Here is a 12,780-nt window from a genome sequence, read left to right as displayed (position 1 = left end):
TACTTTCCTCTCAAAGATAAAGACGGTACTGCGTGGGTGAGTGGAAATGCTTGTAGGCGGGGCCAGAAATCTACCTTGACAGCTAAAATACATAGCTAAAATACGATTGTGAATGTTTTGCACTCAAAGTCTTGTTATTGGGATCACATTCACCCCAAAAAGAATCAGTTGCAGAAACAAAGAAGTTGCATTTGTACAGGAACGTAAACATCACATTGTGTCAAACGAAAACCATCAACATTCCTATACGTAGGGAAATGTGACAATGAAGCAAACATTGAGCTTCCATGATATACACCCCGACGACGAAAGGACTTGAAGATATTGTTGATAATTATTCAACGCTTAATCATGTTGGGTGGTGAGAAATGGCAATGAGATAAATAATAAGGAAACCTGTTCTGGAGAATTTGGGAGAGATCAATACTGTTTAAGACATCAAAGAATTATCCTGCTCTTCAAACAGTACCCTCGGATCTTTTACATTCAGGGAAAAGGAAAAAGGGGCTTTGGTTTAATCTGAAAAATAGCTTCTCTAGTACTTTCTCATATAATTTTGAGTATATATGCTAGGTCTCTGTCAGATTGGAACCTATATTCATCCAACTCCGTTCCACTGAGCTACTGCTGACACCAAGTAAGGGGTTGTGAGAATACTGATGCAGCTCTATTACTTTCATATAAAGTTCAGCTTTCAAACCAGCTGAGAAGCAGTTCTAAAATCCTCAAAACTAAAATGCACACCACAAAAGGGGTTCAATGAATACAAAGGTGGTATGGTACTGAGCTGGAAATATCACAGCAGCAAGTTGCAAAACTTGGTTATTTGTATGTAATCAAATACCATATAACCAGATTATTATAAAAGTGCAACTGGATCAACAACTAGGAATGAATCTCAGCCTGTGCCTGCACATTACATGGACACACTTAACGTCCTCTCATGTGACCCAGCAAACCAGCAAATCAGTCCTGCAGGAATAGGCAGTTAAGTGCTAGGCTCATAAACATTCCTAGAACAAGCAGTACATAGGGGACTGTGTATGCAACTGGTTGACTTCTCTTTGGCTTATCCCTCAAACCTACACTGAATAAGAGTTTGTGTCCATGGATCAGAGAGCTGTTGGATATGTGCAAAGCTACACTGAGCATCTCATTTAAGTTGATTGTGACATTGCAGAAGCATTTTCTCTGCTAGACAAAGGGGCACCAATGACAGAAGTTGCAGCACAGGTTAGACTGAAATTGCAAATATCCTTTAAAAACACTGGATCTTGAATTCTATGATGCATTTGTAAAACAGTCCTGACTTTAATCCAAAGTAATTACCACCTGAAGGAAGTTCTTTCAAATCTCAAATAAAGTGACAATCTAATAACCAAATTAAATTCACATCTAGTTTGATTCATGTAGGTGGTATTTACATTCTACCTGCTTATTTGGGTCATGTTCTGACAACTTGTTAGAATCAAGCAACAGACTTGAATAAACACTGTATTAATGCAAACACCTCACGAAGGTTGGCATGGATGAGTTCAACCGAAGGGTCTGTTTCCATGCAGTATGACTCAAAAAACCACAGTGCTGCTGGAAATTTGATTCCTAGTAGTCAGGCTTATAAAGCGTGTACTTATTTTACCCATTATATACTTCTTATACGTGATTTTTACATAAATGCAGAAGTATTTGCAAGTAGGAATAGGTTCCATTGCAAAGACCTACTTGCAAATACTTCAGCTTCTTAACACCGCTCTCATCGATAGGGTGCAGGAGACTGACTTCAAGTGATTAATCTCAGACACAATTCGTCAAATGCCCCAATTTGGCAATGGTATATACATTTGTATAATCCTACTTTCTTTTAAAAAGATGCATCTTTTGTACCTCAGATTCAGGATATTAACACTGAAAAATAGAACATGACTCCATTTGTAGTACTACCTGTCAGCTATTCCCTTTCCATGGCAGGTATAATACGGTTAGATGCAGACCAATGTGCCTGGCACTCTGCCAAACAGTCTTCCCAAGAGTGCCATTCCTCAGTGCATTAACTGTGAAATGGTTCCATTCTCTATACCAACTTTCCAGTGGCCTGATACATTGCCAATATGTGACTGGTTGTGTACTCTGGACCCATGTTAATCATCAGCTTATTTAAGATTTTTCAAATATATTTTATATTAGAACTTACAAGAGATTTTGTGTCAGATAACTGTAAATGAGAGACAAGGTCCCAGCACTGAATGGACAGTGGTTTATTGACTTTACCCTCCAATCTCTGTCATATTTAACATGAAATAAACCTCAGCAGTTGAAGTGGTGAGTAAACCTTCTACTCGGGTCTCTTCTCAGATGTGACCCCAACTCCTCCCGTCACTCACAACGTTTCGCTAAAGAAAAAGCTCATACACACCTGAACTCAAATCATACAATCAAAACCGCAGATTAAACTGAGGGTGACCTCTGTATCCTCCAATACAAACGGAGGGATGAATGTACTAAATTCTAGCTAACACACGACCTCTCCTATACAAGATGATGTTCTTGTTCAAAATTTGAAAATAAAATCACTGTGTTGTGGAAATGCAGTCTTTATTTGTTAGTATGTGAGGACTTCGAATAGCTAGTCCCGAGAGAAAGACACAGACTCAACTTTGAAATGGCGAGGATAAGCAGCAAGTGCCCGGACTGCTGATCCGAGGCTAACAAACATGACAAACTTCCCTAGTAACAATCTCACTACACTTTGAAGGAATTGAATCCCAAAAAAATTGTAGAGTTAAGTGTGAAAATATACTCCCCAGTTGACAAAATTGGGCACAGAATCAAAGGTACAGGAAAGAGTGAATAGTTGGAGCAAGGATAATTGACAAGCTGTAAATTGCTCCTGCAGGAACAGGGACAAAAAATTATATTTTAAAACATAGATCAGCTAACCAGTTTATCCAGAATCTCTTTTGGTCTTTCATGTTAAAATTGCACATATCTTTTATTTCTGAAACAGTCACCTTAAGCAGGGGCAGCCAGAGACACGTAAAAGGATAATCCAAACCGGCACATTAGGAACGTGTGAAAATAGACCGGATGGGATTTATCCGACCCTGGGCCGGATGGGATTTATCCCAGGATTCTCTGGGAAGCCAGGGAGGAGATTGCAGAGCCTTTGGCTTTGATCTTTATAGCAGCATTGTCTACAGGAACAGTGCCAGAAGACTGGAGGATAGCAAATGTTGCCCCCTTGTTCAAATAAGGGAGTAGAGACAACCCTGGTAATTATAGACCAGTGAGCCTTATTTCAGTTGTGGGTAAAGAATTCGAAAAGATCATAAGGCATAGGATTTCTAATCATCTAGAAAGAAAGAAAGAAATTGATTACGGATAGGCAACATAGTTTTGTGAAGGGTAGGTCGTGCCTCACAAACCTTATTGAGTTCTTTGAGGTGGTGACCAAACAGATGGATGAGGATTAGCAAATGATGTGATGTACATGAATTTCAGTAAGGTTTTGATAAGGTTCCCCACGGTAGGTTATTGCACATAATACAGAGGCATAGGGTTGAGGGTAATTTAGCAGTTTGGATCAGCAATTGGCTAGCTGAAAGAAGACAGAGTGGTGGTTGATGGGAAACATTCATCCTGGAGTTCAGTTACTAGTGGTGCCCCACAAGGATCCGTTTTGGGTCCACTGCTGTTTGTCATTTTTATAAATGACCTGGATGAGGGCATAGAAAGGATGGGTTAGTAATTTTGCAGATGACACTAAGGTCAGTGCAGTTGTGGACTGTGCTGAAGGATGTTGCAGGTTACAGAGGGACATAGATCAGCTGCAGAGCTGGGTTGAAAGGTGGCAAATGAAATGAGTTTAAAGTGGAAAACTGAGGTGATTCACACTGCAAGGAGCAACAGGAATGTAGAGTACTGGGCTAATGGTAAGATTCTTGGTAGTTTAGATAAGGAGAGAGATCTCAGTGTCCATGAACATAGATCCCTGAAAGTTGCCACTCAGGTTGGTAGGGCTGTTAAGGAGGCATATGGTATGTTAGATTTTATTGGTAGAGGGATTGAGTTTTGGAGCCATGAGGTCATGTTGCAGCTTTACAAAACTCTGGTGTGGCTGCACTTGGGAGTATTGCATCCAGTTCTGGTCACCGCATTATAAGAAGGATGATGAAGCTTGGAAAGGGTTCGGAGGAGATTAACTAGGATGTTGCCTGGTATGGAGAGGGGGGCTCTTATGAGGAAAGGCTGAGGGACTTGAGGCTGTTTTCGTTGGAGAGAAGAAGGTTGTGAGGTGACTTAATTGAGACATATAAGATAACCAGAGGGTTAGATAGGGTGGGCAGTGACAGCCTTTTTCCTCAGAGGGTGGTGGCTAGCACGAGGGGACATGGCTTTAAACTGACACGTGATAAGATATAGGACAGATGTCAGAGATAGTTTCTTTATTCAGACAGTAGTAGTGGAACACCCTGCCTGCAACAGTAGTAGACTCACCAACATTAAAGGGCATTTAAATGATCCCTGGATAAACATTTGGACAAAAATGGAATAGTGTAGGTTAGATGGGCTTCAGATTGATTTCACAAGTCGGCGCAACACTGAGGGCTGAAGAACCTGTACTGCGCTGGAATGTTCTATGAACTAGAAATACAAAAAAATTACCTAAGCAGGACTAATAACCACTTAAAATAGTAAAACTGCTATAACATCTGAGAGTTAAATCTTGTCGAAAACAGAGAACGAGGAACAGATTTCACTGTCATGTAACCAAATGTGGCTCATCATACTGCTACGGTCCTGAAAATGTAAGCACATCCAGGACCCTTACCCCTGCAGGCTCATCCAGAACTTAAACACAACAGCACTGCTTACATTGGTCCATGTTCAACATGCAGAATCTGACGAGTGATGGATTGACGATTTATCTTACTTTCTACATTTTTAAAATCCTTGCATTGTTTCTTCACCTAAGCTCTTTAATTTGGAAATATCTATTTATCATTTAGCATTTAATATTACGTAATGGCGGTGTCAGAAACCAGCTTTAAGAGATTAAATCCTTTCAAGAGAGACAAATGGGTCCTGGTGCAGCAAGATAAAACATCTTAAAAACTTGTAGGTTCAACAACCATCAAACTAGAATCAGCCTAACTCATGCAGGAATTTATTCCTCAGAATGTCGGCATCAGTTTCAGATCCTGTGCATATACAGAAACAAAAGCAGAAATTGCTGGAAAAGCTCAGCAGGTCTGGCAACATCTGTGAAAAGAAATCAGAGTTAACGTATCGGGTCTGGTAACCCTTCCTGTCTGAGGAAGGGTCACTTGATCAGAAACGTTAACTCTGATTTCTCTTCACAGATGTTGCCAGGCCTGCTGAGCTTTTCCAGCAACTTCTGTTTTCATTTCTGATTTACAGCACCTGCAGTTCTTTCAGTTTTTATCTGCGTATAAACAGGATTATGTGCACAGTAATCAAGTTTGGACATAATAATCATTTAGCAGTTCCGTCTTGATGTACTTGATTAATTTGATGGAATCTTCTCAGATTCAAACCTGTTTACCAGCAGCACTAAGTACTGAAGTGACAATAATCTTCTGGAATGCCGTGCCATCATCCTACACTTAATAAATGGGCTGTATGCTTTCAACAAAGTTAGACCAAAGGATCTGTTTCTGTGCTGTGCCTCTCTCTGACTCCTCTACAAAACAAGCAGCTGTTACCGAGCTCCTCCTACAACCCCTAGGAGCTCTCTGAGAAATGACATTCACAAAGGGAAGGGGGGCAAGTAATTTAACATTTGTGCTGAAGGAGCTCCAGGGACCAAAAAACTCCACTAAAATTCCTTTAGAAGTTAGAGCCAAACACATGATGGGATGCGGAGGCATTAATCCTGTGATAGTTCAGTGGGAGGATTTAAGAAAGAAATCACAAAAGACAAAACATTACATTTTTAGGGAGGGTGGGGTTAGCAGGGACAATCCCTTCTAGAGAAAGAGAGGTCTCCTTTCAGGAGAACTAGTAGACCTTTTGAATAGAAAGAAGAGGGTATGATGTCCTGGACTGACATATGGTTATTGAGTTGGGCAAAATGTTAATTGAGTATAGCCTTGCAGCAGGTACCCCGGCCTGCAGTCAGCTGGGAGCACGTACTGCAGTATTATTGGGGAATGGGTGCAATCAATTCAGCCATGTACTATAGTTATCCTTGGTTGGAGGAAGCTTTTAGCAACCAGAGTGCTCAGGTAAATAAAACTGCGAGTGCCAATGGTATGTTGAGTTTTGATTGAGGGATACAATTACAAAAGGACCAGAAACAACCTTAAAAATATACATCACGATGTTCACGTTATACAGTATATTTTGTGGATTTCTGACATCCCATTAAAAGAAAACCCATTAAACGCCTCCGAGGGAAACATACACATCAGGATGGTACTTCGGATGAGAAACTACTGTAAAGATAGACTTGAGATCAGAAACTCTTGAGTCCATAAGAGGGGAACATCCAAGAGAGATATCACAATTCCATTATAATAAAATATTTGTCAAAGGAAGGATTCTCTCCTTTAACAAGGGTCAAGTATCAGCATATTAAAAACGGTTGGGACAAACATCGCTGCACAGAATTGTTGGAGCAAGGAATGCTTTGCCACAAACAGCAATCGTGGTAGGAATCACTACAGCTGTGAAAAACTAGTTTACAGACACATGAACCAAATGAAAACAATTTTAGGAACATAGAAAGGAATTATTCAGATATCCTCTGTGGAGCTAGTAGGGAAGAATGATCTTTTTGAAATGGAATTGAAGCCCTCACTTTTTTAAACAAAGTACTGTTAAGTATCTTGCATACACAGGGGCAAAATTGGTTTTTAATCTACAACGATAAACATTATAAAATAGAAAATGGAAATGTCACTGGTCGTAGTAAGGACACACTATATTTGGGTGTGAGCCATATTTCTAAGACAGTATAAAAAATACTTATTTTGTATTAGCCTGCTACAATTAATTTGGTAACACACAAGATTGTGTTACAATGCCTCCAAAAAGGAAACACCTTGCCAGCATTAACGTTCCTCACCAAAAGAAAATTTAAAAAAAAAGCTGCTTCACTGATGTTGCTCAAGACTCGACAAATGAGACATAAAACAAACATGAACAGTGATAAGTTAATTTTGCCAAGTCTTTGGATCCTGAGGGGATGTTAAAAGCAACTCCACAAACACATTCTTCACAGAGTTTGACAGGCAAATGCAGCCACTACGTTGCTTGTAGTTTCACCGTTGTGAATCGTTTGTACAACAGCCTTTTGCACAGCCACTGCATGAAAAAGGAGTTTGTGCACTTTTCATCTGCCGTTCTGGAGCAATGGGCACAACTTTCAGTCGTTGTTGCCAGTAATACAACAAAACACAAGGGGGGGAAAAAATCCAGTTCACATGTTGGTAAGACTCCAGTTGGTATGGTGCATTTAAAACATAGAACATTACAGCACAGTACAGGCCCTTCAGCTCTCGATGCTGCACCCACCTGTGGAACCAATCTGAAGCCCATCTAACCTACACTATCCCATTCTCGTCCATATGCCTATCCAATGACCAATTAAATGCCCTTAAAGTTGGTGAGTTTACTACTGTTAGAGGCAGTACATTCCACACCCCTACTACTCTGAGTAAAGAAACTACCACTGACATCTGCCCTAAATCTCTCAACCCTCAACTTAAAGCTATGAACCCTCATGCTAGCCATCACCATCTGAGGAAAAAGGCTCTCACTGTCCACCCTATCTAACCCTCTGGTTTCTGGTCATTGGAGAAAGTAGCCTTCTCGAATCACAGGAATCAGCAAATAAATAGCATTACAAACAAACAGTGTTCTCACCCTACCACAGGTCAGTTTGTCTACCTGCAAGGGAAGGTCATTTTCCTGGTAGTTTTAAAAGTAAGCAGCTCAGGAAATTTGGCCTGTCCATAAGGTCCCTCATCAACTTTTACAGATGCACCATTGAAAGCATACTGTCCCCTATGCACAATGGCCTGGTACGGCAACTGCTCTGCCCAGGACTGTAAGAAACTACACAAGACGGTGTGCACAGCCCAGACCGTCTCAGAACACAACCTCTCATCCATGGACTCCATTTACACGGATCACTGCTGCGGAAAGGCTGCCAACATCAAAGAACCATCACACCCCAGCAATGCTCTCCTACAATCTCTTCCATCAGGCAAAAGGCACAGAAGCTTAAAAAAAAACACACACACACACACCAGGTTCAAGAACAGCTTCTTCCCTGCCATTATTAGACTGATGCATGACTCTCTAACTTCAAATAATGCTGATCTTGCTAATATTGGTCATGCATGGTACATGCCATGTGCAACGTAACCTGTATAGCTCTAGTTCTCTTTTCCATCCTATGAACGGTCTGTCCTTGCTTACTATGATCTGCCTGTACTGTTTGTGAACAAAGCTTTTCAGTTAGGCATACATGACAATAAATCAAATCAAATAAGCTTCAAACAGGTTTATTCAAACACTATTTTCCCAGAAGCAAAAATTCAGGCATCAGGACAGTGAAAAATACGACAAAGTGGAGTTGACACCATAGCTGGGTCAGCTATCACTGAATTGTGGATCAGATTCAAAGGGTCAAATAGCTTCTTGATGCTATGCTCTTACAAACTGAAGACCCCTGCTATAAATGGCTTGCCCTCCTTCCTTTCCACTGAAAAGTGAAATTGGAAGCAAAAGGGCAGATCAGTAGACATATACTACTTTGTCAGAAGATAGATAGTAATTCCTACCTCACACAATACCATTCACATGGTACAGTGCTAGCTACAGGGATACTTTCTTACTGAGTAATACAACACGGACACAGGCCCTTCAGTACCACCTGCCTGGACGTGGCCCATATGTGTCCAAGCATTTCCTATTCATATACTTATCCAAATATCTTCTAAACAATACCGTACCCACACCCACCACTTCCTCTGCAAGCTCATTCGACAGACAAACCACTGTAAAAATAAAAATTGCTCAGGTCTTTCTAAAACATCTTTCTCACCTTAAAAATAAGCCCGCTGGTCTTGAAATCCCCCACCCTGGGGAAAAAACACCTGCCATTCATTATTTTATAAACCTTTATAAAAGGTCACCTCTCAATCTCCTACACTCCAGTGAAATACGTTCCAGCCTACCCTGCTTTTCCTTATAACTCAAACTCTCCAAACCCGGCCACATCCTGGTAAATCTCTTTTGAATTCTCTCCAGCTTAATAATATCCTCCCTATAACTGGGAGACCACAACTGTACACAGTACTCCAGAAGAGATCTCACCGTCTTATACTGTATTATTTTGTAGTAGTTCCAAGTACACAGTTCATTAGTGTCAGCAATATCAGAGATCACCTTTCCCTCGCAGCATGCCTGCAAAACTCTGTGGGAACAAGTGACATATTTCAAAATAAAGCTATAAATTGACCAAATAAAAGCGGCACTGTTATGCTATTTTAAGACTTAAGGAAGACCTTTGAATTTTATGAGGATGTCCAAGAGAGTAATTTTTGACCTTACATATCAAAAGTGACAACTTACATTGGAGGGAATACCTCTGTAGGTGACCCAGCAACACGAGAAAAATATCTGAAACAATTACTGCTGCAAACGTCTGCCACTTGCTATTTTTAAACAAAACCCACCCCCAGAAAAATCCAGGTTGCAGGCCTTTACAGTAAACCAGTGGAATACGGAAACATGGAGCAGTGGAAAATAAATAGCTCACTCCATCTACCCGACTGTCATTCAGATTCAGGCTGGCAAGTCCAAACCAGCTTGATCATCCATCTGCATTGACGTTGGGCAGTTAAATCATTCAGTGGAAAAGACAGTGACATATAGCCTCACATTGGATCGAGACTAGTTCACAAGGTGCTGATATGGTGGAACATTGATTGGCATGGAAACTATGAAATGAAATGCTAACTCGGCTGTTCTTCACAGATGATGTTGCCAGACCTACTGAGTTTCTCTAAAACTTTGTTTTTATTCCAAATTTCCAACATTTGCAATATTTTGCTTTTAATGAGAGGCTTGGATTTGTCAATGGCTGTCAGGCCCAAAATCAAAAACACCACTTCAGCCTCATTATAAAGGACCAAACTGGAGATGTGTTCTAATATCCACCAAAACATTCAAGACTATTTAGTGGGGATGGACAAAGGCATCCTATTGTTACTGCAATTCAGATTTTTCCCATCACTCTGCTCCAGAAGCTGAGATCATTAGGTCACCATGTGGAAAAGCAATAGTAGAAACCAGCTGTTCACTTTTCCCATGAAGCTCCAAATCAGTAGGCCAAAAATGGTCAAGCTGTTTAAGACAAAAATACATTGTCTTTTTTCCAATTGTCAGGTTGCCACTTACAACGCACACTGACTTAAGGGGACCAATTGGGGGAGCCATTATAATTTCTGTTTAATCACTCATGAGCATTGCTGGCTGGGCCCAGCATTTATTGCCCGTCCCTAGTTGTCTTTGAGATGGTGGTGGCCAGCTGCCTTCTTGAACTGCTACAGTACAAGTGCTTTAGGTAGACGCACAAGGGGAAGGAATTCCAAGATTTTGACCCAGCAACACCAATGGAAGAGCAATAGATTTCCAAATCAGGATGAGGAGTGGTTTGGAGGGTTCTTGGTAGCATCCGTTAGTCTCACGAGACCTGAGCCCGGGAGGTCTTGCTTCAGTCTTTGTTGGTAGAGCAGCGCCTGTGGTAGCAGTAGAGGCCCACAGGGGACTGGCAGTCTCAGCTGCAGCGACTGCACTTGAAGGCGCTGTCCTCAGGAATTGTCTTGGTGCTGTTGTTTTGTCGGTGAGTGCACTTTTCTTCAGCAGCAAGCCTCAGTTTCTCTCCTTTTTAAGACCTCTGTGTAATTCCAGCCTCCAGCGAGAGTGATCGCTTGCAAAATCTCCCACCTCTCAACGTTCATGTTCAGTGACATCGGGACTCTGTTGCAAACATCTCTGAAACGAAGATGGGGCCGTCCTTGTGCTCTCGTCGGAGGCCAGCTTCCCCGTACAGCAGGTCTTTGGGGATCCTCCCATCTGACATGCGGTATACATGGCCCAGACAGTGGAGGCAGCATTGTCAGAGCAGGGTGAAGAGGCTGGGTATCTGGGCTTGGGCCAGGATCTCATTGTTGGTGACTCGGTCAGTCCACTTGATGTCCAGGATGTGTTTCAGGCTGTGAAGGGGGGAGGCGTTGAGACGCCGCTCTTGGCTGGCCTAGAGGCTCCAGGTCTCACTGCCATACAGCAGTGTGCTGAGGACACAGGCCCTATAGACTGTAGCCTTGGTGTGCATCATCAGTGTTCTGTTCTCCCAGACTTTGCCATGAAGAACTTGCTGCTGAAGATGGTAGAGCCTAGCAAGAATGGGATGGAGCAGATTTTCTCACTTCGACTCCACACATCCGATGGGCTCGTCGACCTTGTCAGCATTGATGCCCCAACCCTCGACTCTACACAAGACGGAAAGGACGGTTTCTACAACTAGCTGACAATGGTTGGGAGGGTAACTTGAAGAAAATTAAGCCATGAGAGTTGTACAAACACTGGGAAATGGCCCTGCAATGTTTCACCGTGAACCAAGATGCAGGCTGTTCTCAGAACATTCACTACCAACACACCTCCACAGCCCCTTACGTAGCAACAAGCAATAGGCTATTCAGCCCTCAGACTGCTCTGCAATCAACATGATCAGGCCTGACCCTCAATCTCACTTCCATGTTTTCTCCCCATTTCCTTGGACGCCTTTAAAATCCAAATGTTTGGTATCTACCTCTTTCTTGGATATAGTCAGCAACTTAACATCCACAGTCGTGGAAAATTATCTGCTGCATTTTATTTTTCCACACTTTGCAAATCTGCACAAGTTCACATTTAGCAATGTTGTACTGCACCTACCACATTTGTCTACTCAGTCATCTTGACGCCTCCTTGTATCTTTCTCACAGCACTTAACCCTGCCCAGTTTTATGCCATCAACAAACTCTGAAATATTCCATTTGGTTCCCTCATCCTAATCATTTATATATAGTGAACAGCTCAACCACTGATCTAGTCACTGCCTGCCATTCAAAGATAAATATCCACTCCCTCCCCCGTTTCCTGTCTGTCAAACAATTCTTGAACCATACCAACATATGGCCTCCCAATCCTATGTGCTTTAAATATGTCCACTACCTTCATCAAAAGCCTCCTGAAAATCCAGAATACAACATATCCACTGTTTCCTCTCTTATCCTTTGGGTCATATCCTCAAATAATTCCAGCAGATAGATCAAATACAAATTGCCTTGCATAAACCCACGATCGCTTTGTCCAATTCCATCAATGCTTTCCAAGCATTCTCTTATGTCTTTTGGAAAAGACACTAGTATTTTCCCCACTGCTGATATTAGGCTAATTGGTCCTTAATTCTGGTTTTCCTCCCTACCATTTTTAAAATAGTAAGGCTATATTTACCAGTCTCCAAGCTGAAGGAAATGCTCCAGAATCTATAAATTTTGGAAGATGACAACTGATGCATCCAATATTTCCAGGGCCTTTCTTCTAGTACACTGGGATAGAGGTTATTTGCCAGCTTTTAAACCCATTAAGGTTCTGCACCATTTTCCTAACAAAAATTTCCTTCATTCCTGCCTTTTCACTAGACCTTTGATTCCTTCACATTTCTAACAGATTAGGTCTTCTCTTGTGAAGACAGAATCAAAT

The 12,780-nt window shown here is 41.6% G+C and overlaps 1 protein-coding gene across 1 annotated transcript in view; it reads right to left on the bottom strand.

Annotated features, from left to right (window-relative positions):
- The window catches only part of fam53c (family with sequence similarity 53 member C), a 124,205-nt gene that overhangs the window by 76,096 nt on the left and 35,329 nt on the right, over positions 1-12,780 (bottom strand). The window lies entirely within an intron of this gene.

The sequence above is a fragment of the Hemiscyllium ocellatum genome, chromosome 16 (genome assembly GCF_020745735.1).
Source record: "Hemiscyllium ocellatum isolate sHemOce1 chromosome 16, sHemOce1.pat.X.cur, whole genome shotgun sequence".
Taxonomy (NCBI): Eukaryota; Metazoa; Chordata; class Chondrichthyes; order Orectolobiformes; family Hemiscylliidae; genus Hemiscyllium; species Hemiscyllium ocellatum.
Note: the sequence above shows the minus strand (reverse complement) of the source record. Positions and strands in the feature narration are given on the sequence as shown.